The 26,961-nt window shown below is 40.9% G+C and overlaps 2 protein-coding genes across 5 annotated transcripts in view; one reads left to right on the top strand and one right to left on the bottom strand.

Annotated features, from left to right (window-relative positions):
* The window catches only part of LOC139106607 (midasin), a 74,353-nt gene that overhangs the window by 19,932 nt on the left and 27,460 nt on the right, over positions 1-26,961 (top strand). The gene's annotated exons all lie outside the window — the stretch shown is intronic.
* Positions 1-26,961, bottom strand: part of LOC139106611 (uncharacterized) — a 53,167-nt gene that overhangs the window by 12,486 nt on the left and 13,720 nt on the right. Inside the window, exon 1 of one of the 3 annotated variants that reach the window (XM_070663512.1) lies at positions 25,577-26,124. The exons of the other annotated variants lie outside the window; for them this stretch is intronic. The gene's annotated coding sequence lies outside the window, so the exon portion shown is untranslated. Of the gene's footprint in view, positions 1-25,576; positions 26,125-26,961 lie in introns of those variants that run through there. 3 annotated transcript variants of the gene reach the window in all.

The following is a 26,961-nucleotide window of genomic DNA, read 5'->3' as shown; positions in this document are numbered from 1 at the left end:
TGCAAGTCACCGTATTGTCTTACTTTTTTAATTAACATAAATTTTCAAGTTGAATGAAATGTAAAAGTAATAATTCATTGCTCGCGTGCTTGATTACACGATACGTATCGAGTTTAATAGACATGTTAATTAATTTTTCTCTTTTACTTTATGTATATTTTTAAAAGAAATTCCCTGCCTATGTTACATCGCATTCTCGATGAGCAACTACGTGTGTAAATGGGATTAGTAATTGACACACATTTACAAAGATAAAGTGGAGCACGTAGATTCCGATAGAAACAGATGTAATGGGATTTAAAGCAATCCAATTAGGCAAACCTAAATAAATTCGTTAAGTCTTCGACGAGATTCCGACCGATCGTTTCTCTTTGTCCTTCCGCCGTTTTCTCGCCGTCGATTTTTCGACCCTCGGAAAATCGGCTGCGAGATCGCTCGAAAACCAATAACAACCCGGGTAATTCGTGAAGTGATACTTCGCGTTCGGTAATCCATCCCGGAATAATTTTACTAACGTCACGCTGCTCGATAAAGCCAAGAGCGCCGTATTGCGAATCGGTGAGGGCGAGGAAGTATAATTTAGAAGAGAGAGAAGCCGGGAATATTATCGTGCCAAGTTTGTCCAGCTTCATTCACTCGGAATTGCTGCCGCCGGTACAATTGCTGTTATGTATATGAGTTCATCAAACCCGCTTGTCCTTCGAGTACAATTTGGAAAATGCATCACGTGCACTCCGAAAGTTCGCCCTTCCTCCTCTCGCTGCATGCGGTAATGCGGGGATAACAATCGCCGGAAATCCGCGGTGGGTATGCTTTGGCCATTGGAATCACGCGATTGCTGGATGCGTTTTGATTATTCTGGTCTCGGGCGCGAGACACCCGCGGCAATCATGTCGTGTGATTAATTAAATTTCGGCGAGTCTCTTCGCGCACGTACGGGTTGAGGGGGCCCGATCGGGGCGCGCATCGGTAACGCCGGGGGAACATCATCAAAGATGTTAATTACGCGTCCTCACCGCGGCGGTAATTGGATCCCTCGTGTTCCCCAGCGGCTGAAAGTGGTTGGTGACGTATTCGCGAACGTTCGCCTTTAAGCGAGAGCGACCCGGCGTGATTATACATGAATGCTGGCATTCGGGGATGATTAATTTGTAAATTCCCTGTCGCGCCTAATTCGCTTACCGCGCATTAGACAACTGTGTGCATATCGGCACGCGATAAGTCATAGCCCCCTGCCAAATTGGCTGTTTGTTAAATATAAGATTTTCTTAGATATCGACGGGGGTGTACGTACAACGTATCCGAACGAAATTTTCGTGAAAATAAACAAAAATTCCTCGCGAAATTGCGCGTTCCGGGCTGTTTGTCTAGGTCGTCGATCGATCTTATCAAAAGTCAATTTCGCCGCTGCAACGTTGTAAAGAAAATGTATGATATGATTCATCGAGGTTTTCTTTGTCTCGTTTATCTTTACAGGCGTTATTCTGAACGCGTGCCATTTAGAGAGTTAATAAAATTCGTAGTAATATTTTTCGAGGGAATATATTAAGCGATCTCTCGCTTTTGATCGAAATCGCGAAGACTTTTATTTTTTCTTAATAGCGCGAAAATATTTTAGAAACAAAAGGTAAAAGGAATTATTTGCCATTTATTCGCAAATTATGCCTTAATTCTCTTGTCGAGCGTCGATACAAGATAATCGATCATTCCCCGTCCACTTTAAGTCGGGAACCGTGTCCGCTTTATCATCCGATAGAACTACTGGCTGACGCTGTGTTTCTCTCAACTACTTATTAGCCTCGAAACCCCAAAGTCACAAATCACAATCAAACGTTCGGTGTACCGTCAGGACCCGGTTTGACCCTTGGCAGACAGAATCTATGGGCTTCATCACGATACTGCACAGCCCGATTACTAGATAAGTTATAATCTCGGCAAGACATCTCGAAAAATTCATTTTACGCGCTAAAATAAATTAAATTGCGTAATATTTGACATTTGATTATTGAAAAACATTAATATCTTGCTGAAATTATAAATTCTTTCTAAATCGATAAAACGTACATTTTAATTTTAATCTTTTATTTAAATGTTTCGTGCCGCACGGTGGTCTCTCAAAAGAGCGATAGAAAAACGCGTGTTGATTAAAAATTGATAGAGGGAGAAATAAAGGAAAAAGATTGAAGAACGTCGCTGGTATTCTTTTGTGCGGCATTGAAAAATGTCTTACCGCTGGCTATATTCCACTTTTGCCGCGTTTTTCCAGTGTTATAGCGAGAAAATAGAATTTCGTAAATATAAAAGGCCGCCCGTGTACGCGTCAACCTTTGTTTAAGAATCTATTTTCCGAGACAGTGACCGTGGCTTGCAAAGAATCTATAAAATCTCGGCACAAAAATTCTCATTACCTTTGCAGCTTTCTATCGTGGCTGCCGGCGCGTAAACCATCGATATGGTCGCAATCTATAGCTCCCGCAATAACTATCACAATAGCTATATACGCGAGATATGATATCTCTAGTACTGCGCAAGATTATCTCCATACATAGATACACAGCCAACTTTGAATCGAATATTCCTGTAAGCTATCGATGATCGCAATTATCGTATTTGTCATAATAAAGATATTCATTTTAATTTTAAATATGTAATTCCGTTTTATCTCAATTATTTCCTATGCAAAACTGATATTTTGAATTTTCTTGCGACGGTAAAAAGTAATGTCCGACGTTAGCCCGTTTCTGCATATATCTCTTTCGAGATGGAGAACTTCCACAGCTGACGTAAAAGCTAAGATGTTCAAAGTCCGAAATTTATGTTATCTCGATCAAAGGTTTAAGCGAATGCCGTTCTTATCAGATAGTATTCGAATATAGTATTTGAATAGGTCAACTTAGGGATCTTGACATCAAAGCTCAACTGATCCCGTCGAACTTTACCGCCCAATAATTTTCATCTCCGTAAATGTGTCGACCCGTACCGATCTTTCTCTCGTCACTCTTGGTCATTTTCCTTCACCCCTGTCATTGTAATTCAATCTCTTCTATTCTCCTTCGATCGCCCGCTAGTCGGTGCCGCTCGTAAAATTTATTCCGGCTAGTTCGAACTTTTGAGAAACGACGAATATTTTATTCCCGCGGGATCCAAAATATTATTCCGGCGACTTCGCGAGTAAGGTAATTCCGTGAGAACACCTTTGTCACCTCGCAGGAAGCTGACTCCTCGGGTACAGCAAAGCTGACCCATGATAGAAATTCATTGTCTACCTGCCTGGACGGCGGGATTCGCGCGCGAACCCGGCTTTATTTAAAATTTAAAGGACGGCCGCTACTAGGAAGTTGAGTACCATTTTATGAAGGGTGCGCAAGTTCTGAAACGCGCGCTGGTTACTCTCGCGTCCACCTCGGGTTTCTTGTATAAGCAGAGACAACAATGCACGCGGCTATTACCTCCTTCTTTAAACTCGACGTGACTTCTTTGTCGCGACATGTTCTTATTCTTCGCGAGGCTTGAATATGTAGGAGTGACGCATTAATTTTGAAATACGTCTCTTAACCGAAGGACGTAAATCACGGTACCATGGTTTTATCGAATAAAAGGAGCGAAAATCAAAATAATAAATTCGTATACGCGTGTCATTTTTAATAAAGTAGGTGTCGGGGGTACTAGGTTTAAGCTGATTTTTAATATATTTGATTATTTATTAAACAGATGTCTGCAATTTCTGCTCTTTAATATTCTGAATTAAGTTTTCCAATCTATTTATTTTAATTCCGAAAAGATTCTTAAACTGCCTACTGCGACGAGATTGCAATATTTCGCAGTCATTTTATAACGTGTTGAAAGCGCAGTCGTCGATCTGCAAAATCAGCGTCTTCGAATGATAAACGTAAGAGATCTTTCCCCTCTCGCTGTCGTTCACAGCCGTATATTTTCAGATACAGCAATTTTTCCGAATCACGTAATTTTCGCGGCGATGACCGTACTTCATGGAAATTTTTCTCACAGCTAATGGGCCAAAAGGCGACTTCGCGCGTTTCACGTTCTCGAGAGTGAATCCGCAATTTTGCGCCGCATGAACACTTCGCGGTACGCCGTCAAATATTTGCGGAGAACTCACGATCGGCTCGGAGGCTACGCTCACTGCGAGACGATCGTACGCCATGGTTACCCTATAAAGCAGTTGCGATGCATTGACGATGCAAATGGGTGGACGTGCGAAGTGCTCGTTAACTGTCAGCACGAATGCGCGAAACCCGATAATTATTGCGATAACTTCTCGCTGGTCGTAAATTGTTCCCATCTGGATTCCATTGACAGACATTATAGGAAAAATATAACCGGTTTATTATTATGCCACGATAAACCTGGTTAAATTTCTCGCCGATACAGACCGCGACCGTGACTTTTTTATTGCCCTCTCTTTTTATCGCCGCCGGAGTTTAAATGGCAACGCGATTAAAATTTATTTCGCGGTTTGCACTTTGTTTCGTAAATATCCTTTTGTATTTCAGAGAAGCACATTGTTGTTTTTTTTTTTCTTGGAGTAAAAAAATTTTTATCGCTGGCTACCGATTTTTTAAATAAATTTTATATACTTATTACAGCGTTGTATCCTCTTTAAATTAATTAAAGTAATAGCGAAAAAATGTTCTAGTATTGATGCTAAGTAAATGCAAATGAAATCTTTCTTTAAATTTCTGCTAAGTGGACTTTACGTTGACCAAAAGTTCTACAAGTGAAAGCAAGCGCAATGGTTTCGCATCTCATTTCGTTGTTTCGGGTCTTCTCTTCGTACACGTTTCAAGTAGAAGAGATGTTTCGGCAAACGCATTTCTCAACGAATTGGACAAAAATTATGCAGTTATGTCACCGTTTAGTATAATTTTTAACATTTTACGGTACGATATTTCCTGTTAATCGTTTTTCCTTTGGCCGTGATATAAGACGGAAAAGTGGAAATGTAAATTTCAAAGTATTTTACAATTTATATCTCTTTTTCTCGATTATTCAATGTATATTTCGATAAAATAAAATTTCCACACATTTAGTTATGCAGTTAGTTTGGCAATGCCGAATTAATGTTGCACAACCGCGCTTAAATTATGTAATACTTGATTCATACTATTCTAGACACAAATTACGTGAGCGTTTTACTTTGCATTAAATTTGCAATTAGATATCACGAGCGCCGCCAAGGGAAGAAATAAAACGTGCAGGTGCAGTCTAATGCTAATGAAACTATTTTATGCAGTATGCAGCTAGACGACGTCTTGTAAAAAATTTGTCTCATCGAGAAATGTCGCTCTTTATTCCGTTTGTTATAAAGAAACAAGACTGTCTTTTTATGAAGTTTTGTATCGTGCTATTTAAACAATTACATTCGTTTTATTTCTTAATTACAAAAAGTTTAAAATAAAATAAATTAAATTAAATGATCAATTTGTTTAATATTTGAGGCTTCGTATATTAAATAATTACGCGACTGTGTTGAGAGTATTGTTCATTTTGTTTTATAGACTAATTATTGGATCGATAACCGATTTAATGATTTAATTTACATATTTTGTACGTATTACAAAATGTATACGCTAATATTTGTCTTTTCTTCGCTGCTAATCTTAGCATGAGTTCAAGTTCAGTGTTCCGAAACGGATCTAATGTTCCACAGGGAATGGGCCGAGTAGAATGGCTAATGCGGAGACGATAATCCGCACACCATTGCCTCCCTAAGTTCGTTCACTTTTGCGGAGAGCCACGAGAATCTCCTCGCTTGCTCGCACGCGTGCAAATAAATTCGCATCGTAAAGAAAATGTCAGCGTGATTTATTCTATTTGCGCTGAACGAAAAATTGTAAAAGTGCTTCAAAGAAGATACATCATGGAATATGTGCGGCATCAGACGTAACGTTAAAAGTATAATAAGCGGGATATTTATGGCCGACTTCTCTCAAAAAATATTACGCGACTTCGAAAGAAAAATATAATATTTCATTTACGAATCATTGGATTATACCTGAAATATCGCCGGAAAAACACGGTTGTTCCATATTATTTTACGTATAGGTATTATTAATTTAAGAAATTTTTACTTAAGTGCAATTAACTTGTGTAAGAAATCTAAAAGGATTTTGTTCTCAATAATTCGCGAAACGTGTAATTTTAACCGGATAATCTAATCCCTAGGCCATTATTGTACTTTTATCTAAGGCCCGCAAAATTAGGTTACCCAAATGGTTATTTTTCAAACAAAATCTCCCTCGTAGATCTCGCGATTTATCGAACCTACTGAGTAAACAAGCTATTTCTCTTCAGAAATGCCGGAGCTTCCCTTTTTTTTTTTTTCGCAGTTCTCGAATGGCGTATACGATATTGGTTAAAGACGAAGAAAAATGTCGGCGACGATAATTACTTTTGCCACGATAATGAATTCTCCCTGTTTGTTAACGCAGGTCGTTTATGCACCGTGCAGAAAAATGGGGTGGCTTTGTTAGGTGATTGAGAGTTCCGACGACGTAACCAGTGTAACCCAATTTGCAAATGCGCGAAAACATCGGAATAGTCGATGAAACTTTTACGATAAATTAAGCATCGCTGAAACGCACGATCAAAGCTATTTTAATATTTCCTCTCCCTTCGGTTTTTGTTTGCATTAGGTGACTTTTTACACCTGATTATATTCACCGTCTCTCTCCCTCTCAATTTAAACATAGAGGCAATGTCTGATCGCGCACGGCGAAATAAAATCGAAACAGTAAACATTTGTCATTGGCATTCCCTGGACGATGTTGTGGAGTAAGCGGTAAGGCTTGTACGGGTGGATTAAAAAGCTCCGAACAGAAACCTAAGTAACTGCGAATACTGATTTCCCACGCGGCTCCTCTCTCGCGTCCTAAACTTGGGGTTGAATTACGCTCAAGTAAAGCAATTTTAAGATCAAAGCCACTTCCGTTCTAACTGTCGGGGAAGTGACGGGAAACGGGAAAAGGCGCAGGAAGACGATGGGCCGAGGGCGCGCGGTTTCACGGTTTTCTGGAGCGCGTCACGTTACACGGCGATTAATTCATAAACTTCGTCGCGCATTCAAAATGCCGTTTTTATTCGCTTCATGCCGCAATTCTGCATAAACGTCACGTGTAGTTACGCACGGTCGCGCTGCAACTTATCTTTCCCCGTTCTGGTTTTAATTGCGCAGTCGGAAAGCCTTTTTACGACCGCGCTATCAAATTATCTCGCGAAGAATAAGGGGAAGGGATTTTGCAATGGTGATTACGCGACGCTTTGACGTAACCCGCTTTAACTTTTAAAACCACGCAGTTGCGAAAAGATTTTTTTTTTCCTTCCTATTTAAGACGTGACGTCTGCGTTTGAAATTCCAACTAATAGAAGGACGTGCAGAAAATTCGCGGGCGATAACCGAGGGGGTATTTTTCGCGCAGCATCACCCGCGCGAGACGCGTCGAACTCCCAGTTACCAAGAATACTATCGCGCTGCGTCTCAACTCTTGGATAAAAATAGATCCATTTGCGAAATAGTCTCTCGGTCTATTTTCCCCGACTTTTTGCCTCGCCCTTTTTCTCTACCACGCCGCGCGTGTGTACATCGAAACGAAATTATATATTCCCGGAGGAGAGCGAAGTATCGCAAGAGTGGCTCATATCCCGCGTGAAACTCCCGTGCTTTTACCGGCATAGAAAATACAATTTTCGCGGATGCTTACCGTGATAAAGTAAGAGCATGTGGGATTTTCATTTTTCCATTGGATTTTCAATACCCGGGCACTTTCCCGATTTGTCGCGCGGCTCCTTCGCCGTCGTTGAAAATGGAAGATGCATAAATGTCAAGGCGTTACGAGAGACGTTCTCCATCACGTCTTCAGAAATTTTTTACCGCGTCACTTTCACTGCTTTCCGAGCGATTCCCGTTGTGTCTTGTGAATGCAACGCGAATGAATAAATAATACACCGTCATTATTTATCGCTAATTCTTTATTTTATTAATTTATCGCGTTTACGTGTACCCGTGAAATATCTCTGCGCACGGATTTCCGTAGAATGTGTTCCAACCTGTCCCCTGTGCAATATCTGCCTCGTGTACTACATGCCTACGCTAAATGTTAACACGTCCGGAAATGGGTCACGATCATCTCACGACGTACCTAATCCAATCTTCTACGAAATCTACGATGTCATATAAATGGAAATGACATTCTATTACAAGTTTTTTTTTTTTCCTCTCATTTGTTTTATGCTTGTCACTATGTTAAGAGTTCGATTAAAATAAAAATACCTAACGGTTGTTTAACTTAATCCTAGAGCAATATCACTTAAAAGCATGGCTGCGAATTGTTACGAGAAATAATAGCGTAACCTATTTTTTTTTTTTTTTGTATAAATTGTCATGTAATTGAAAAAGAAAAAAAATCACGACGTCAATCTGTAAAAGCGTTACAGCAGTTTCCTCGAAAATCCCGTCAACCTAATGGACCTTAGTCCTAAATCCCTGTCTGTACAAAACGTGCGCGCCATTTACGATAATGCGGCAACTAGTTGCACCGAGAATTCATCGAGTAAACGAAAGCGGCACGGGCTATTTTCAGCAAAAATCGAAATCGAGAAAGACTCGCTCGAAATTGGCAGGTCAGCTCTTTCTTCCCATTTTTACGCCACGCTTCCTGCAGAAAACGGCTGCATCTCCGGCGGACTCAAAGGTGCATGCGGATTTGGAGCGGGTCAAATAACCGAGCGAGCTCGTTCGCATTTTAAATGTATCGAATATATTTAAGTTCCCCCGTGAAGAAATTCGATACGAAATATTACGAGGGATTACGATTAAAAAGATTTTATTGCAAATTAAAGGACTGTCGCTCCTTTTTCCGACGTAGGTGAATCTGGAGACGAGAACGGTGCAAACGGATCGAACCGAGCCATGAACACGGTGGAATTTGATGCCGCGGGGCAATCGGAAATTTGCACACCACGATGTGTACAGGGTTAATAAGCCTGTGGCTCTAAGAAGAGCCGGGCTGAGTGACATTTAATCGCGGTGGTGTGAGATACGCTGAAGCGCGCTCGCTGAATTACAGATATCGATCAACTCTGCCGCAAAGTGCCGCCCAGGCTAGTGGCTCTTTAACGCGAGAAGTATAATTTCCAAGCGAAATCGTCGAGACCACGATTAATACGCGAAGGAGCGTGTTCGCCCATCCCTGCTGATTGTCGAATTCGTACATTGTGCATTCCAGCGAGTGCTTAATTCGCTCGCGTTCCATTTACCGGCGGTCATTTCTCACGACTCTTCCCGCCTTTATTCTCACCGCGGCGATTTTCCCGAGCACGGTAAAACGGCTTCTTTTCACCGGGCCCACTTTTACTCTCAACCGAGCGCTTTTGTATCTAATTTGCCCAACAACGGCGAGCAAAACACTTTCTCGGTCCGTTATCTCTCCGCGCGAGGGATACGTCATCCTTGCCATCCGCTGTCACTTTTAAGGTGTCCTTGTGCCGGATATCGTATTTCCCGTTTATCGATATACGTCGCGTGAAAGCAGTGACGATGACGTTTTTTTGACCGACGCGAGGATCATCGAGTGGAAACTGAGCCTAACCGTTATCTAATAACCAGCTAGCAAATCCGTGATTTATCTCGTGACTGTCTAGCAAAACTGTCTGACACTGAGCCGCGTATTAGTCTACTGTTGTGTACTGACATTATGCAACGCTCGCTCGACTGCCGAATTCGCCGAATTCGCCGGGCAAACCGGTTCTCGCCGCCCGCCGCCCGCGCGTCCTCTACCTTGCGAACTTGGAGCGCGAGACCTGCTGTCCAGATGTCAACGACCGCGGTCTCGGCAGTCGAGCACGTGTTAGGTAGGTCAAGTCGCGTAGTAGAATAGTACGCGGCGAAAAACGTTTAGACATCTGACTTTTCGAGCTCGTTATTAGGCAGTAATAATTGTCTCGCTACATGGCCCGCGCTGGACAGTAATATATATCTAATCTACGCGATGTACCACTATGCTACAAAATCAGAATAGCTAAATGAATTTCCACTCGGGCATGCCTTTCGGAAAGATGCGACGAATCGTCTACAGATACCAAAAAGCCGCACAATCTATAAGCTAAAGACTAATAATGAATGACGCTGTGTCGAATCGTACAGCTGACACATAATTAATATTTTTACTCTCTTTCATACACGGGTACAAGTCCTAAACTCCTCCGAAAAAGAAAAATGACACGACATTGCGTGAAATGTTTTATTTGACGCCATAAACGTCGTCAACTTCCGGTGGATCTTAAACGCTCCGGTCTGCTGATGACCATTCATCACCTCCGCTTTTACCCATTATACAGAACGTAGCGAACGGGATGAAAAAGTATTTCCGACGAATGGTGCGAGGAGTTATTATCCGCAGAAATTCGACGCGCCGCGAGAAAGGATCCGCCGTTTGTCAAGGATACCGTGCGAAATACCGTCGTTCCGACGAGCACGTCCGGTGGAATAAAATCACGTGAAATTCCGAGGGCAGATTCCGACTTAATGAAGATGTGTAACGTGGCATGAAATTATTTCTGAGCGAATTATTAATCGGATCAACCCGCTGACGCGGACGGCAGGCCCGGACATTTTTTAATTTCGAAATTGACCCTCGGCCGATGAGTTTTGACTGACGAATTGAAATTCCCTCGAAATATTTATCCCTTTGCCGTTTTAATTGAGTAATTATAATAGTCGCTTTTGGAATAAGAATTTAAATGAAAGAGGATATTAGCGCGCGGCGTTCTTTACGCTTCTCAAAGTAATGGATACGACTCGTCCCGCGAGATTGTTGATAACAGAGTGATTTATTGCTCGGGTTTATTCGTATTTATGACGTTTGCTTCAAGTTAGCGCGCGTAATTAATTCTGGTGAGGCGTAAATCAGGAAGTTTGCGTGGTCGGACGTCCGCGAGACGGTCCTTGATAGTTAAGAGTGCTAAACCGAACTCGCAGATAAGTTTTAAGGCGTTCAAGAAATATATATCCGACGAAATGTGAGCGAGAACAAAACGTAATGGGAACACAGGCGTCGTCGAGAATTTGTTAATCTTTAATTCGAACGTCGCAATGGAATGACCGGAAATAGGGGATAGCAAACGAGTTCACTTTACGACTTCATATATCCGTTGAAAAAGCAAATTTATTTTCGATCGCGAAAGAACACGGTAATATAATAAGCGATATTCGAGGTGATAGAAGTATCGCAACCGCTGCGAAACAGGCATTCAAAAAGAAAAAAAAATCCGTGATTACAGAGCAAATACATTTAATCTATGCAAACGTTTGCATATTCGACCGCGGCAATCGCTGGTGGGAACTGAATGTTTAATTAACGCCGAATTGAAGATCGGTGAACACAGCGGGCTCCTGATTACCTCTTGTTTTCCCAGAGCGGGATGCTGTGCTCGATATTTAACCGAAAGTGGTACTCGCGCATACCGTTCGCATTCTTTCGCGGAGGTGTCTTAAAAATTTATTTCTCTAGCCTCACCGAGTCACTTTGAGGAGCATCCTGATAAAGCCGCGAATAACGTTGGCTTAGCGCGTCTACGAAATCCTCTGGTTAATAATATATTGTGCGTCGTCGCCACAGGCGTACGATTCCGAGAGCGCATTTCCTGCGCGCCGTATTACGAAATGGGTGCAAGCGGTATTCAAAAGTTTATGGCAAAGGCAAATGGCAAGCTTTGACCGAAGGATTACTCGAGAATATTATACCTCTCGTTTACATTCGTTATTGCTGCTTAATATTATTATTAATTGTTTAGGTAATATTAATTATTCCCTGAAAATTTGATAGATTAACGACTGTAGTTTCAATTCTTGTATTGTACTTTCTATTGAAACCAGTTATATACGGGATATTTTAAACAGCGACCCGCTGATATATAAACGTGAAAATTTATCACTCGAGGGCCTCGTATGTTCTAGCGGTTTTAATAATGTAGAACACAATTAAATTCATGTTTTCGTGAAAACCACATTTTGCTGCCGGTGCCACCGAGAGCATGGAAATATTTTACGCCCGGTTTTAGGTCAAGTGATACCTTATAAAATTTCGATACTCGATCAAATTGCGGACCGTTTTTATTAACAATGCACGCGACAGCCGGAGTCTGGCTTCTCGGATTAAGCCGGACATTAGATTCGAGACATAATTACCCCGAATTACTCACTGCATCGTAACGCGAGTATATTATCGCGGACCATTTGTTATTCCGACTAATCGGCGACATGCGTTATACGTATCGATTATGTATCAAATGGTACGCACGGAGACCGTGAATTACGACAGCGCGGTCATTCATAATTTTCAATTTGCCACCGCATCGCGCTGAATTCACTTAACAAAATGGCCGAATAAATTACCTCGACAAATTGTAAGAACTCCATGAAAGCTCGCGCGGCGGCTTTGATCGCCGGACAATTTCGCGCGACAAATTGTCCGGCTAATTTTATCGCCCGCGATAATGCGGCTTGCAATTAAAGGGAAATGGTAATTACGCGCGTACACGAATCTCTCCCGGGCAGATGCTACTAGCACGAGGATTAAGGTGAGAGAGGAGTGATTAACTGCCTTGACTTTATACATTTTCCGCGGCAGAGGTAACAGGGTTTATAAACGTTTTACGTTCGTTTCTCATCTCCGGCATATTTCACGGCCGGTGTATTCCCTGCGCGACACGAAGTTTACGTAAGTACGATATTATTCTAATATTTAGAGGGAAGTTTTATCGCGTCTGCCGACACGCATATACACGTAAGTGGCGAGGGATGAGCTGTCGCGAAATTTCTATCGTTCCGAGGCCGCTCGACGTATTTCTACGATCGTTAATAAATATCGGAAAGCCGACTTCTTTATCGCGCGCTTTTCTCGCGTTAGAAAGCTTTTGCGAGAATTCACCCGCGTCCTCGCTGCGGAATATTTCATTAACGCGTGGTTCATATTTTTGCGGCCTTTTGAAAGTCTCGTATCTCTATGCAACATAAAATATTAACCTCGTAAGAGGTACTGAAACGCAATAAATCCACTGTATTCTTCATTCTTTTCCTTTCTTCGAGATTTGTTTCGCTCGTTTAAAAAGACTAAAATATGATACAAATACTAAAATTAAATCTAGAAACACTGCGGGAAATTGTTGTGGCGAACACAAGAAAATCTCCGTTACAGTTTCTTTTTTTTATTAATCAATCGATCAGTGATCCTTATCAAAAAATACCTCGACGGGATCTTTCAATCTTATAACTTTTTTGAAACTTTTCCCTCTTTTTTTTTTCTTTTCTTTTTTATGAATAAAAAATCATGTGAAGAGACTTTGTAGACAGCTGGATGACAGCCAGTCGTTGTCAGCTATATGGACTTTTTGTCAGAGAGATTTTATTGAACCGGATGAAATCGCGGGGACGGAGACGAAATGGGGAATAACTTGATGAGCACAAGCTGGTTTCACATCTCCATCGATCTGACGGTGGAGTACGGCTTTCATTCATTATCGGCATTAATCGATTTATTCTCGACCCGTTGCTCGTGCATCACAGTTGGCTTAGCACCGTCCTTTGTCGATGTGTTTATCACGAATTATAGTATCGACGATATTGCCATTAACATTTTGCAACGCCGAGGAAATTTACGGGACGGCATAGTCATTTATCGGCCGGCAATTCATTTTCGCGATAAATAGCGGCGATTGCTCTCTTCGGCCTATATTTAAGTACGTATTACGCGTATGTAATTATTGAGCCAAATTAACGGCCGAATTTATCGAAACACGTGACGCAAATCGATCACTCCCCTCATCTTCCCGCTCTTTATTACGACTAATTAATTTGCGCGAACATACGCGTATCCGCAAATTTTCCTGCACTTACCATAATGAAAGGAGATAATGAAACTTGTGATTATGAAAGATTAACCCAGAAAAGTTTCGCAAAGTTCCACGCGCACTTTACGATAATTGCGTTAGGCAGGAAATATTATGCGAGAGGCTATATCGCGTTGCTTGAACCTTAATTTCAGACCGGCTTTGAAATTGAAATTAATCCTCGAGTTACGTGTCTCGTTAAGTCATACATATGTTTTACACGCGTTAAATGGAACTATTTTGCTCTACAACGAAAACCGATTGCGCGACGAGCCGTGGCCCTCGAATCGAGGCTTCTTTGTAATGCTTTCGAGTGCTGATAAGTGCGTGGTTACGCATTTAACATGGTACAATTGACAGGACTATATGACTATTTGCATGTGCATCATCCACGTCCCACGCACTCGTTCGTGTCCCATCAACGTGAAATGATTCTCATTTCCCACGAGCCCGACGCACATGAGCTAATAGAATATTGATTTTATCGTAACGCAATCAAGCCGTTCATCTGCAGGCTCGGTGCACCGAATAATATACGTTTACGTGTCTAATCCCGAGGTTAACGCAGTATCAATAATTGTCGAGAGACGACGTTACGTAAACCGTTCATATTTTAAGATTTTTTTTTTTTTTTTTTTTAACGCGCTAGCTCGAATAATATTTTTCTTCCGATTATCGAAATATCGCGAAATCTGGCCCGCGTTAAAAAGATAGAAACGAAATTTCGTTCGGATAAAAACATCGGCTGCGTTATTAAAGCAAGTTAAATGTAATTTAATGCAACAAGAATCTTTTCCTCTTTTATTGGATCCTGCTTTTATTGAAAACCCAAAGTGCTACTTTCGCGAAGCGAAAGACGCTCTTGCACATTTCAGGAGCTTAAATCCCTTTCTTCTTTTCACTCGCTCTCCCTCGGAATTACCATTGTTATCTACTGTGTAAATGTCACATCATAACAAAACTTTGTTAGCTTAGATCCCACGTATTAAGTTCTCCGATTTTCCTTTATTATATACATATATATATTTCTTTTTTAGCGCGGGGCGTATTTTCGACTCGTTTCACGTTTCGCATTATGACGCAAATACATTTGCAACAAATAAAAATAAGACGCGCCGTTGTCCGTTCGTTTTATATGATCAGCTGCAGTCTCAATGTGCGGTATTGTTGGCAGTTTCGCATTATGACGTGGGTGGAGAGAAATACCGAGTTGTTTCGCGCACGGAATGGAATACTTGGGCGCGGGAAACGTTCCCGGCATATCTCTTGTTTCGTGAAACAGCGCCCTTAATTTCAGGGGTGAATCTTTTGTCGCACTTGAATGATGGCCGTATAATGATGCCTCGATGATCGCGCGATATTCCGCGATTATCGCGCAACGTAATCGATCGCGTTAAAAAAATCTGCGCATATTACTTTGAATTAAAAATTAAAATCGTAGCTTCTGCACGTTGCGAGTAAGTAACAGTGAACTCGTATGCACGAACAAGTGCATACAAGTGCTTATTAAGAAAATGCACGGTGCCTCTCCTCCTTTGGGCATCTCTCTATTTTACGGAGATTACATTCCAGATTACACCCTAACGCGTTAACTTGTTTGAAACAAATCCTACTTTAGTAAGAAAGTTGAGGTGGCCTAAGATGTTCTCCACGTATAACAATTATTAAGTAACGAAACAATATTGATTAATTAAATAGAGTCAATATATTATAAAAGTTATAAATAATATGCGATAATAATTTTTCCGTTCGATAATTATTATTTCGTAATAACGTGACAATAATTTTAATTTAGTCATTTCTATTATACATGTATACGATATACGATATACGTTATATAAATTTATCAATTATTCCGAGATTAAATTACACACGTGGCACTTAATTAAATATCGGATTTGTACTCGCGGATTATATCTTAACTCGTTCGTTTATCATTAATGCAGTTATTATGCTACTACCGGTCTTTTTTAACTTACATTTAATTGCCGCGTTTAGAAGCGTTTCTCTCACATCGGCTTATCCCGCCCTTTGATTTCAGTTTGCTTCATTTCGTTCCGCCTAACCCTTCTCGGTTTTTTGCTTAATACCCAGCAACTACTCATTTCGCGCTCCCTCGAGAATCGATTCTCCAGTTCTCCAGCCATACGAGGGCAGAATTCTTCTCGCCGCGGCGAACCTAAACTTCGCTACTTAACTTAACTCAATATCCCGGTCATGCTCGTTTTATCATGAAAGTAAAGACGTAGCAAGTTGCTCGGTTAAACCCCTCGAAACTGCGCGAAAAGCACCCCTTCGTCCATTTTTACGAGCATCTCGCATCCGGGCGCGCGAGGACACAAGAAAGTCGCGTTATGATCTTCGTGATGGATTACGCTTCCCTTTCGCCTTGAACTTTCTTCACAGCTTATCAGACAGTGTGTCAGCGCTTTTCAACGCCGAAAAAAGCAGCTTCCGGCGCTGTCATTCTTAAATTTATAATGTCGCGAAATTAGACAGATACCTAGTGTTCTTGCCTAAACAACTGAGAGTATTATGTTTCAGAAGATATTTTTAACCATTTTCGATATTCAAGCTAAATTTTTTTTTTTAATGCCATTAAAAAAAATATTTTTTTTTTATCGAAGTTTAATCGAGTTATTTCGAAAGCCACGTGTAATTATAGAAAAAGGTTTCTCCTCGAGAAAACATATATTATTTTAGTACATATACTAATAATAAATAAATAGTGATTAATACAAGCACTTTTTTTTGTAAAAAATAATGTTTCACGAAAATCGATATTTTAATTAAAGTCGATGATTGTTATATTTTTCATATTTATAAAACTGAATACCCTACGTTTAATGAAATTCATTTTATCCCTGTATATTTGTAGTATCCATATATCTAACAAGTAAAAAAAATAATATAAAATATCACACTGCGTTGTGTTTTCAAAATAAATCGACATAAAATAATGGTGACGATATTTGCATTTATCGACACGTTGCAGAACAAAAAAAAATATATCTTTAGAAAATTTCTTTTCGGGAGACACTTTTGCGAGCTTAAATGCTGTTGTTCTTTCACCCATAGAAACAGGGATTCTTACGGCTAGTTAATGAGAATTCGACGATGAAAGACGACCGCTGCCCTTTCCCACGTGTCGCCTGTCGAAAGTGGTTAGGGAAGATAAACGGCAAAGTAGTTTTCGTAACGTTTTCAACAACACGGCACGAAAGAGAGGTATCGCCGTTTAATTACGTTGGAATAGTGGTCAGGAAAATTGTACTTCTCGTGTCGCGTGAAATAAAATCGAACACGTTCCCGTCGGCAGGTTTGAAGCCGTGACACAAATCGCAGGTTACGTATTTTTCGTCGTTGCGTGCTGCATTATATTACCCGATAAATAACGCACCGCTCGAAAACTTCGGACAATACGGGCCAAGAATTAGTTACAACGTGGCTTCGAGATTCGATCTCGCGAGACGGCGTGTTGCTCGACGCGGAAAAAAAAAGAAAAAAAAAATTCCGCGTGCAGCCCAGCAATTTTAACGGCAGGGAGGAATCGTAATTCCAATCGAGCCTGTTAGATTAGACAACAGCGAGGAGATTATTTCTACAGTATTTTATTACCCGGAGAAAAAAAAAATAACAGCCGAAGCTGTCGAATAGAACCCTCGTGGAACATAAATCCTAAAAGCGACGTCACAGCGATAACAGTGGGGAAACGCAGCTCGTTTTTCGACGGCGCCGCTTTGTATCGCGTTAAAAAGAGAATGCGCAGAAGACTGAATAAAAATTGCGGGCGAATCGACTGCGACATATTTGCGGGCAGATGCTTTTGTGACAAAAGAGAGACGTAAACACGCCGAAATATAAATATTCATCGTTAACGAAACCAGAGGCGTTCCTTCGGACGACAAAAGGGCTTTTCTTTTTCGAAGCTGTGCATGTCTAGTTTGCTATTCTATTTGAGACGTCAGCAGACGCGAAAGTACAAATTTATAATTCACATTTGACATCAATGCGTTGACGGAGCAAGGGGAGACGAATTATTGCGACAAATTACAAAGGCAGAAATTTGGTGTTGCAATTCCTGACGATCGTCTCGCGGCACGGGTCGAGTCGCTTTCTCGGATTCTGTGCTTCAAAGCCGACGTTGATCGATGCAATTGAGCATATCGGAAAAACGAATCCGCGGCTTTTACATGGTGGTCTAGCGGACGCTACGTATGTTCCCTTCGTTCGTAATACAGCCTGGGATTACGGCGTCGCACGCGGTGCAACGAGGCGCAAAACTGCGCCGACGAGAGCGCAAAACTACCCCTTGCTGTCGCGTGAGAAGACGTATCGAGAGGGTGGTCGGAGCCGGTAATACCGGCGGCTTTGTCATACACGCGCAATAGCGGTATCGCGAAATCCGGGCGGAGCAAACGCGAACCTCCACTACTTTCTCTCCACGCTCTCGCGAACGTATCTTCCTTTAATCCCGCGCATGTCTTAAAGTGCAACGATTTCCATTTCCTTTTATAAAGAAAGTCATCCGATTTGCCGGCTCGGAACGGCTTCGACTATTTTTATCACAAACAAACGTCTCTCTCGCGATTGTTTTACGGATTATGAGCCTTCGTTAATATTGCTCGGTACATATATTATTTTCGATTGCATTTCAAAATTGCAAAGTAAGCGTACTAACGTCATAAAAGCAATTTAACTGTTGTTAAAAAAATGTAAAGGATTTTGTTACATATGGCAGAGATTTTTTTTTATCATGCCATAACAGTTAGAAAAAATGTAATGGAAAGATAGAAAGACGTATAAGTTAAAATTCACGAACCATCCTTTTAGATTCTTTTCATTATAGCAGTCGAGTTTAAACATTCTAGATTGCACCTGATTATGATACTCCATCCACGGTTTGAGAAATAGTATTATGGCAGGGGTAAAGTGGGTCTATAAGCAAAAAGAGCCGTAACGCTTCCCTCGCGAGTGCTCACCAAAGATTCCACGGTCGTCAAAAGAACGAGGGGACGTTTCTTTTTATTTCTCCTTCATGGTGGAAGAACCGTTTCGGAAATTCTTGCGCGGTCGATGCTTTCTTGCGGCATTTTTTTTTTTTTTCTTGCGATGGGATAAGAACGACGCGGTCAAGAAGTCAGTTTTAAATGGGAAAAATTTTTATCGATGGAAAGCGATACTTTCTGTTCAAATCGCTTAATCATTCACGAAAGAAAAACAGGGTTCCAGAGTGAATGATTATTGAACGATGTGGAGGAACAAATATGCGCGAAATCGATATGCTCGCGAACGATGTAATTGGTTTTGCATCTTGCAAATAGCGCGTCCTTATCGCGGTATACAAAGCGCTACAAACTACAACGGTGTTGCAATATTCAGAAGCTACTGGCGCCCAAGGGAGGAATGGTCCAATGCTAAACAACGAGAAGTTACAGCACTGTCCCTACCATGATTCTCGCATTTACTTTTTAATATTAGTTGTCGACAACGAATAATTCTCATCTCGAGTACGGTTCCGTGGTGACATTTACATTCACGTGCGAAACGTGTAATCGACGCGAGGGTATTACTTTTTACTTTTTAGAAGTGGAATAATTTTAATAAAAATTAAGCTACTTTATTACTTAATGTAAACGTTTTTTTTTTTTTTTTTTTATTAAAACTGTTGTACATGCTAGTGTAAAATAATATCAGATTATTTTTAAAAAAGATAATCGGCAGTAATTATCAGCTGCATAAACATTATCACAGATTTTGCTTTGTGCGAGGGAAACTGGGTTCATGGAAGTCACCTGTCCATTGGATAATTTATGAAGCAAAGGGACGAAAAAGGAAATGCCGCATGCTGCAGGCAGTAGTTGCTAATTGTTACCGAGCGAAAATTCATTTTGTCGCGAGAATATAATTGCGCGAGTATAACAAGCACATTATAAAGAGTTTCCTCCCTTGCAGATACGTTTTTAATCGATATCGCATATTTGACTAATTACACCCAATGTCGCGACGGTATAAGAATTTAATTGCGTCATCCGAAAGGGAAGTATTAGTAGAAGTTGTCCGCCGTGGCTATTTAAATTTTCTTCATCAATATATTGTTCTCCCTTGCCTTGACATTCTCGAAAGATTTCATTATTGCACGAGCGCCGACAATAATTCCTCAGCGCCCATGTTTCTCTTGTCTCGACTGAACGCTTAATATATTTGTGCTTTTTTTTTTTATCCTAATAAATGCGGTCGTGAGAGAAAATCGAGAGATATCGGATAGTATAATTAATCACATCCGATTGCCTTTTCTTTGCGCCCTTTCCTTTCCCTTGTTCTGTTTCTTTACCGGGAGATAAATAATCTAACGATGAGTAGAGCTTGTTTAAGATTAGTGAGGAAGCAAGCAATTTTTTTTCTATTTTAGATATTTAGTTTGCCTGGTTTTAATTTTCAACGCTAAATATGAATTATATATTATCAAAGAACGTATGCTAGCGTAAAGCAGATCCTATATTACTGCATTTTATGTTCGCTTAAAGCTTGTCGTGTTCACATCGTGATTCTACTGCGTGAGAGAAGCCCTGAAAAAGTTTAATTTTCTAGCGTGGACGTATAAGAGTACCTACTGCGTCAGAGAAGAGAAAAAGAAATTAAACGACTTCTTGAATTCTATAAAGTGTTTCAGGAAATTAATGTCACGTTTAATTCCCTGGAGAGCGAGCGGTGTTACTATTTACGAAAATTTGGCAGTAAAGTTTTAGAAATGTACAATTGAAGCTTGAGAAAAAGAAATTAACAAGAATGAAGCAACGTGAAGAACTACTTGAAAGGAATGAAAGTTTTATCGCGTATTTATCTAGTTAATAGAAAAAGTTTAGACGAAGTTAATCGATAGTTTGTTAATGATAAAGATGCATAAAATCTGAAAGGACGTCTTCGAGGAGCGAGTACTGTAAATAAGAAAGTTTTCTCGCGGAGTGATAAATAGCGAGCTGCAGTTTTCCTTTAAAATAAAGAGGGAACCGATAAAATTTGATAAATGCATTGAATAAAATCTATGCCGCGAAAGAATTCGAAAGCGTAGTGTACGTAATCCATTTCCGCGTTTACTAAGCCGCTTAAAAGCCAATATTTCAGTAAAATCATTATTTTGTATAAAATGCGAATGGCATGTTCAACTCCGCGAAACGTTGCCGCGGAAGTGAAGTTTTCATTTCTCTCGCAAATATGAAAATCAGACGACCGAGAACGTAGCTCGAACGAAAGAGATTCGGTTAATGTCCCACGGGCTGCATCTCGCGATTACACCGAAACGCATTTTACGCTAATAGAGAACGGATCTGAAATACGATCTGGGTAAAAGTCTTATGAAACGGCAGTGCGTTTAATGGCGCGTAAACGGCAGTGCGTATACCGCAGCTTGTTAACATCAAAATAGCGAAATGTAACATCAAACTCAATATACGCTCTTACGCGATTTTGCCAGTTATATGCATCATTCATTACCACCGGTCTATTGTTTAATATTACATTCAACGTTTCCGAGTGGCTTTTGCGATGGCGTAAGTGACATAAAGTGTATGGGCTCGCATTTGGATTTTAGCGAATGTTAATATTTAGATAAGCGAGGCAAACACGGAATACGAGAATTGTTTTAACCCGTCTTGGTCCAGCGTGTAGGTACAGAATACTGTGTTAATTACCGCCGCCCGTCCTTTATCATTTCAGTCTCTTGGCGCGTTAATATTTCCGCCACCGATATCCGGCAAGTGAATTACATCAATTCTGTCTTAATTTCTTTATTACGCAGTATTTCGTTTATCGGTCACCGTCGAATTAATATTCGCGACGCGATTAATGAATAAACGTCGCTATTCACGGCTCCCTTCGGTTTCATCATCAATTTAAGGCGTCATATGATATAACTAAAATGATTTATTTTTCTATCGTTCTCAAATATCCGCCGGGATTAGTGAGGTCTTGATGAAAATCGAAAAACAATACTTTATTTGTTACGGTATTAAATGTAACTCTCGTTACGTTTGTGGTATCCCGGACGAAACGAGATAAATGACGGACATTCAGGTATCGCCGCGCGCGTTATTTAAAACAATGTGCCCGAGTGCCTCAAGGGGAATCCTCGTGTTGGCACCGTTAATTCGGAACGCCGTAAACGAGTCTGATCAAAACGAATCTCCTTTTATTCCTCGCTGACCCGGGGCACAATCGCCGCCAGTCTGAGGAAAACTTCCTCGGATCGCATCGGAAACGCGTCCGGGACCGTGTTCACCGGACACGTACCAGCGCGCCGAAGTTTCCATCGCACGCTCGAACTCATCAGCGTCGAGCCGAACTGTTTCGGTTGGAAGTTAGAAGCAACGGGGGTTGTTCCTTGTTTTCGCCGAGGCGAACGGAAAAGACGGACACGGTTACTAATAGAAACTTACTAGTCCGTCTTTCTCTCGGCGACGCGTCCGAGGATGAGAGGACAAATTTACTCGAAAATTAGCCCCTGCTCTAGGAAAACGTAACTTTATTTGTGTGCGCATGTTTTTTTTTTCTCTTTTTTTTCTTTTTTTTTTTTTTCTTTTACCTCGCAAGGAAACTCATGGGATTTTTCGTTACTCTCGCAATTCTGAAAGGTGACAGGTGAACTTTCAACGGAAATTTACAGTTTCGTATCTCGAGAAGGAAAATTAAATTAAGTGAAATCTTAATCGTACTATTTAGGTAGCTATATTAAGTTAAAGGAAATTCTAAACACGCTTAATTGTTTAATAAATTGAAACCAGACTCGGCTGGAATTGAATTAAATCGTTCTTTGGTCTGACAAAACGTGATTATAATGCTTTTCGCTAATAGCGTAAGACTATTTTTTTACTTTTAAATAATTCTAGGTAAGAGAACGAATTTACCTCTAGATGGAAACTTACATGCCTACACTATGAAATGCAATTCGATTACTTAAGATTAAATTACCCTGCGAATTGATTTACCGTCTTTTGTATTCGCGAAAGGGGAAGGGAAGGGCAAAGGCAAATTTGATATCGACAAGGGCGTAGGTGCCCTCTTTTTATCCACTCTCGCGAGAATAAATTTATGTCGAAATTACTATCCGACGTGGTAAAAAGCGTGACCCTATCAATGTGTAATTTCCGAAACGGCGTCGCGGCCGACATAATAAACGGACGCGCGTGCGGGAAAACGAGTTAAATTAAGTTTGCCTCGTTAGACACCATGCCTAATTGGATTCGCTAATTTTACGCGGAATGAAATCGAGCCGACGAACGTTCGCGAAAGTCGGCAAGGTAACGAGCTTGCGAGCGCAGGCCTCATTCGTTTCGCCGGACCGTGTTTCGCTTGGACAGATATTAGCGTCACCAATCACTTCAAAATTTACGATTGATATTTCGGATACTTGCGGATACTTCTCTCGGCCGATTTGCTGCGGATGGTATCTCGTAAACTAAATCGACCGTACTCGAAATCTAAATCAAAGCCTTCGTCCGCGAGCGCGACGGGAAACCCGACTGTCGCCGCGATTTCGGGGAGTTTACCTAAAGGAATAATTAAATAAAGCCGGATCCGCGGCCCGGAAAGATAAACTCTCCTCCGACTCAGCAAATAGAACGAGAGTCCCGTGCGACCTAAGATCACTGAAGGAAGCCTCCTTGACGAAATTGCTTGCTCTGTGCAGTGGCGGTTTATTCGTTTGACTATCTTGCGGTTTTTCTTATCGAGAAAAAAAAATTGCAAATATCCGTCGTATGAGCTATTAAAAATTTAAATTGTTTATCGGGGAAAACTTTCGCACGATTTTCCGCAAAATTAAAAATTCTAGAAATGCATTATTTGTCACACTTTTTTTTTTTTTGTAACGAGTGCTAGACGTCAAAGCTGATTTTTTATTAAGCCGGATATTAACACGATTGGAAAACTAATTAATTTGTAAATGCTACTATAGAATTATCCTTTATGCGTGTAGTATGTCAATTATTAAATATTTTATCAGTGATGTCAAATGTATTCGTATCATTAATTCATATATTTCGTACCGATACACGATGCCACGTTTAACAAGTGATTGCGCTTAATAGACAGACCTTATTTTTATCTCGGAGCTTCGAAACCTACAGTAATTGCACGGCTATTTCGCATCAACGAGCTGCGCAAAGCGATCGCGAGTCTTTACGTTCCTCGTTTTTCCTCTTTGTACATTTGATTCTTCCCGAGCGGTAGCACGCGCTTTTACGAGAACGAATGAAACAAAGGTGTCAAAGTTTTCACGTTCTAAATTTTTTACGTACCATCGTAACTTTTGCGGAATTTAACAGCGACAATGAATTCCGTCATGTACGATTATGGAGGACTCGCAAACTCGTAAAAACAATTCTTTTTCTGAATATAATTTTTACACGGATACATCCTTTGCATCAAACTGCAATTAGTGGAATGAGACAAGTTAGAGTTTCGAGCGTGAAACCGAGCTCCTTGCAGATTTGCAATCTTAACATTTATTACGTGATAATCCCGAATGTATACTGCGGATTAAAGTTCCCAGAAGCATCTGCTTCAGTCAGTTTCCACCCCGAAACCACAAGGATTCCATTGCGATTCTTCTAGGGCGTTAACCCTCCCAATACTCGCCCGGGTTTTGAACGAGATATACGTTTGTTAACTGATTTAAAAAAAAGTAATGCAGGCTCGATAAATAACACGGCGGTCACTTGTCCCTCACTTCTTATTTCAAATGATTCTATCGTTTTATTTTTAAAGCTAGATACTAAATTTTAATTAGAGGACTAATGCACGTGTTTTTAATCAATTACTTCGTAATTTTTCAAAATCAAAGTAATTGGCATTTATGGATAAAAAGATGTCTTAATATTTTAAGTCTATTTCGTTATTAATCATATCTCAATATCCGTCGTATAAAATTTTACAAAACTTTATGCGTGTAATGCGTATGCGTTCATTTAACTTATATAATTTTTTGAGTCATTTATTTGCATCTGATTTACGAAATAATTTTTGTTGCATAAATAAAGAACTGAATTAAGATAGCTAGTAAATGTATAACTTATAATTGAATATCAACGTTCGAACAATTATATAATTTTTTTTTCTTTCTTTATTATAAAAGAACATTATTTTTTGTGCTGGCAATAATTTTCACAAACTGTTTGCGCGTTAATCTGGTTGCTTCTCAGCCGTCTCATTGAAATCTCCAGGGACTTGAAAACGAAGGGGAACGATCTACTAAATGATTTTCCCGTCTTCGTGACGATAAGAGAAAATCGCGGATCAGCGAACTCGTAGTAGTATTAGCGCCATATATCCGAACTAAAGCACTCGTTGCGTTAATTTCTCCATCCCCTACGAGTTAATCAACTCACGATCGAATGGGCTATCGAGTGGGTTACTGAAGGGAATGTACACATCGATTAGGATTAAGGGTATCCGATCAAACGGAATATGCCAATAACTTCCTTTGAAGAGCCTTACGAACCGAATTTCGTACCGAGAAACAACCTGAGAATTGCATTGCGATCTCCACCAAATTAATTTTTTATTTTTCACTTAATTAAAAAATTGTTTCGATCGGCGACATTCCTCAATGTGAAAGCATTCTCTCTGCGAAACCACTCTCCGCGAAAGCGAGAGTTATAATATCGAGGAATACCTCGAGGGTTACGTTGTCCGCACGAATGTTAATCCTTGATCTTCCACCTGGATCTAAATCCCGACGCATTAATTGGCTGTCGTCTCATTCCCGAGTGCCTTGTCCAGACTTCGCGGAGGCGTGAGAAACGGAGACACGGAAGGAGGGAAATAAAGTGGGAGGTATTGATACGGCTGTTCGTCGCGATATTATCGCCGCAAATATATTTTTTTTTTTTTTTTCTAGCGGGAACAAGTGATGGACACCACGAGGGCAGGCGACTGCCGAGGGTGTAATAAACTACCCCTCTTTTCGCGATCTGACACGCACGTTCTCTCCCGTTCTCCCGGCTCGCGAGACGAGAGAGCACTGCGTGCTCCTCTGAAAGCAACCCCTGATTCGAAGCTGCGACCCTCCCCCGCAACCCCTGCTTCTGAACTACCGCCGCTCCTCCCTCTCGCTCTCCGTCCTTTCTCTCTCGGTATTTCTCTCTCTCTCTTTCTCGAGCTCACCCTTGCCAGTTTTCCACTTCGTATCAGTTTCCTTCTTTCGCCCTTTCTTTCCCTTATCTTCCATCTTTTTCGGAATCCTACCTGTGTTCTATTGCACCTCTTACTTTGCTCCATCTTCGAGCTATCGTTCTCGACGTACACTCAATTTTAACTTCGGACTGATGACAGCGAGAATTGGTCAATCGCCAATTTTTGCGGACGCGAGGGCAAGTTTTCCTAATATCGTTATCGGTTACGTAAGTTCGAGTGAGAATTTCATATTTATCCGAGACTTCGCTCCCGACCTAGCAAGTGTGTTTATCTTATTGTCTTTTGACGGGGTAAGATTTACTACAGTTATTACCGAGACGAGGCAAAGGACAACAGGGTGGCGCGCTGCACTTCCGTCGCTATTTAACTCGGTGTATTTAACGTTGTATGCAAAATGCGCGCGTTGTTTCGCGAACACTTTGCATAACGACTTCAGTAAAATTTTTGTATACACGTAACATCGCGCATTCCAGCGCTTGGCATCGCGAACAATGCGCTTACATCTCGTTTCCGTGACGTCACTTGCAACGCTTTACAAGCGGGTGCCGACGCGTTTCGTCCGATGACTAAATTCCGTCCCGGATGACATATATCGCGAACCTTTCGGTAGAACAATTCCGCGTGTGTGCAAATTGTAATAATAAATGTGCTAACCGTAAAAGCCGGAAATGCGCGACAATTAAGCACGAAGTTAAAATTAATTAAATAATTTTCAGCAGTGTGAATAAGAAAAAATAAAAATAAAATTTTGAAGGGTCAAGAGACGACGCGAAACTCGACGTGTAGTTCGCAGGAAATGACGGAATAATCAGCGGGAAATGAGCGATTCACCGAACGCGCCGTATAACACGCACAGAGTATCAC

Source organism: Cardiocondyla obscurior, linkage group LG11 (assembly GCF_019399895.1).
Source record: "Cardiocondyla obscurior isolate alpha-2009 linkage group LG11, Cobs3.1, whole genome shotgun sequence".
Classification (NCBI taxonomy): domain Eukaryota; kingdom Metazoa; phylum Arthropoda; class Insecta; order Hymenoptera; family Formicidae; genus Cardiocondyla; species Cardiocondyla obscurior.
The sequence above is the reverse complement of the archived record's forward strand: the minus strand, read 5'-3'. Positions and strand labels throughout refer to the sequence as shown.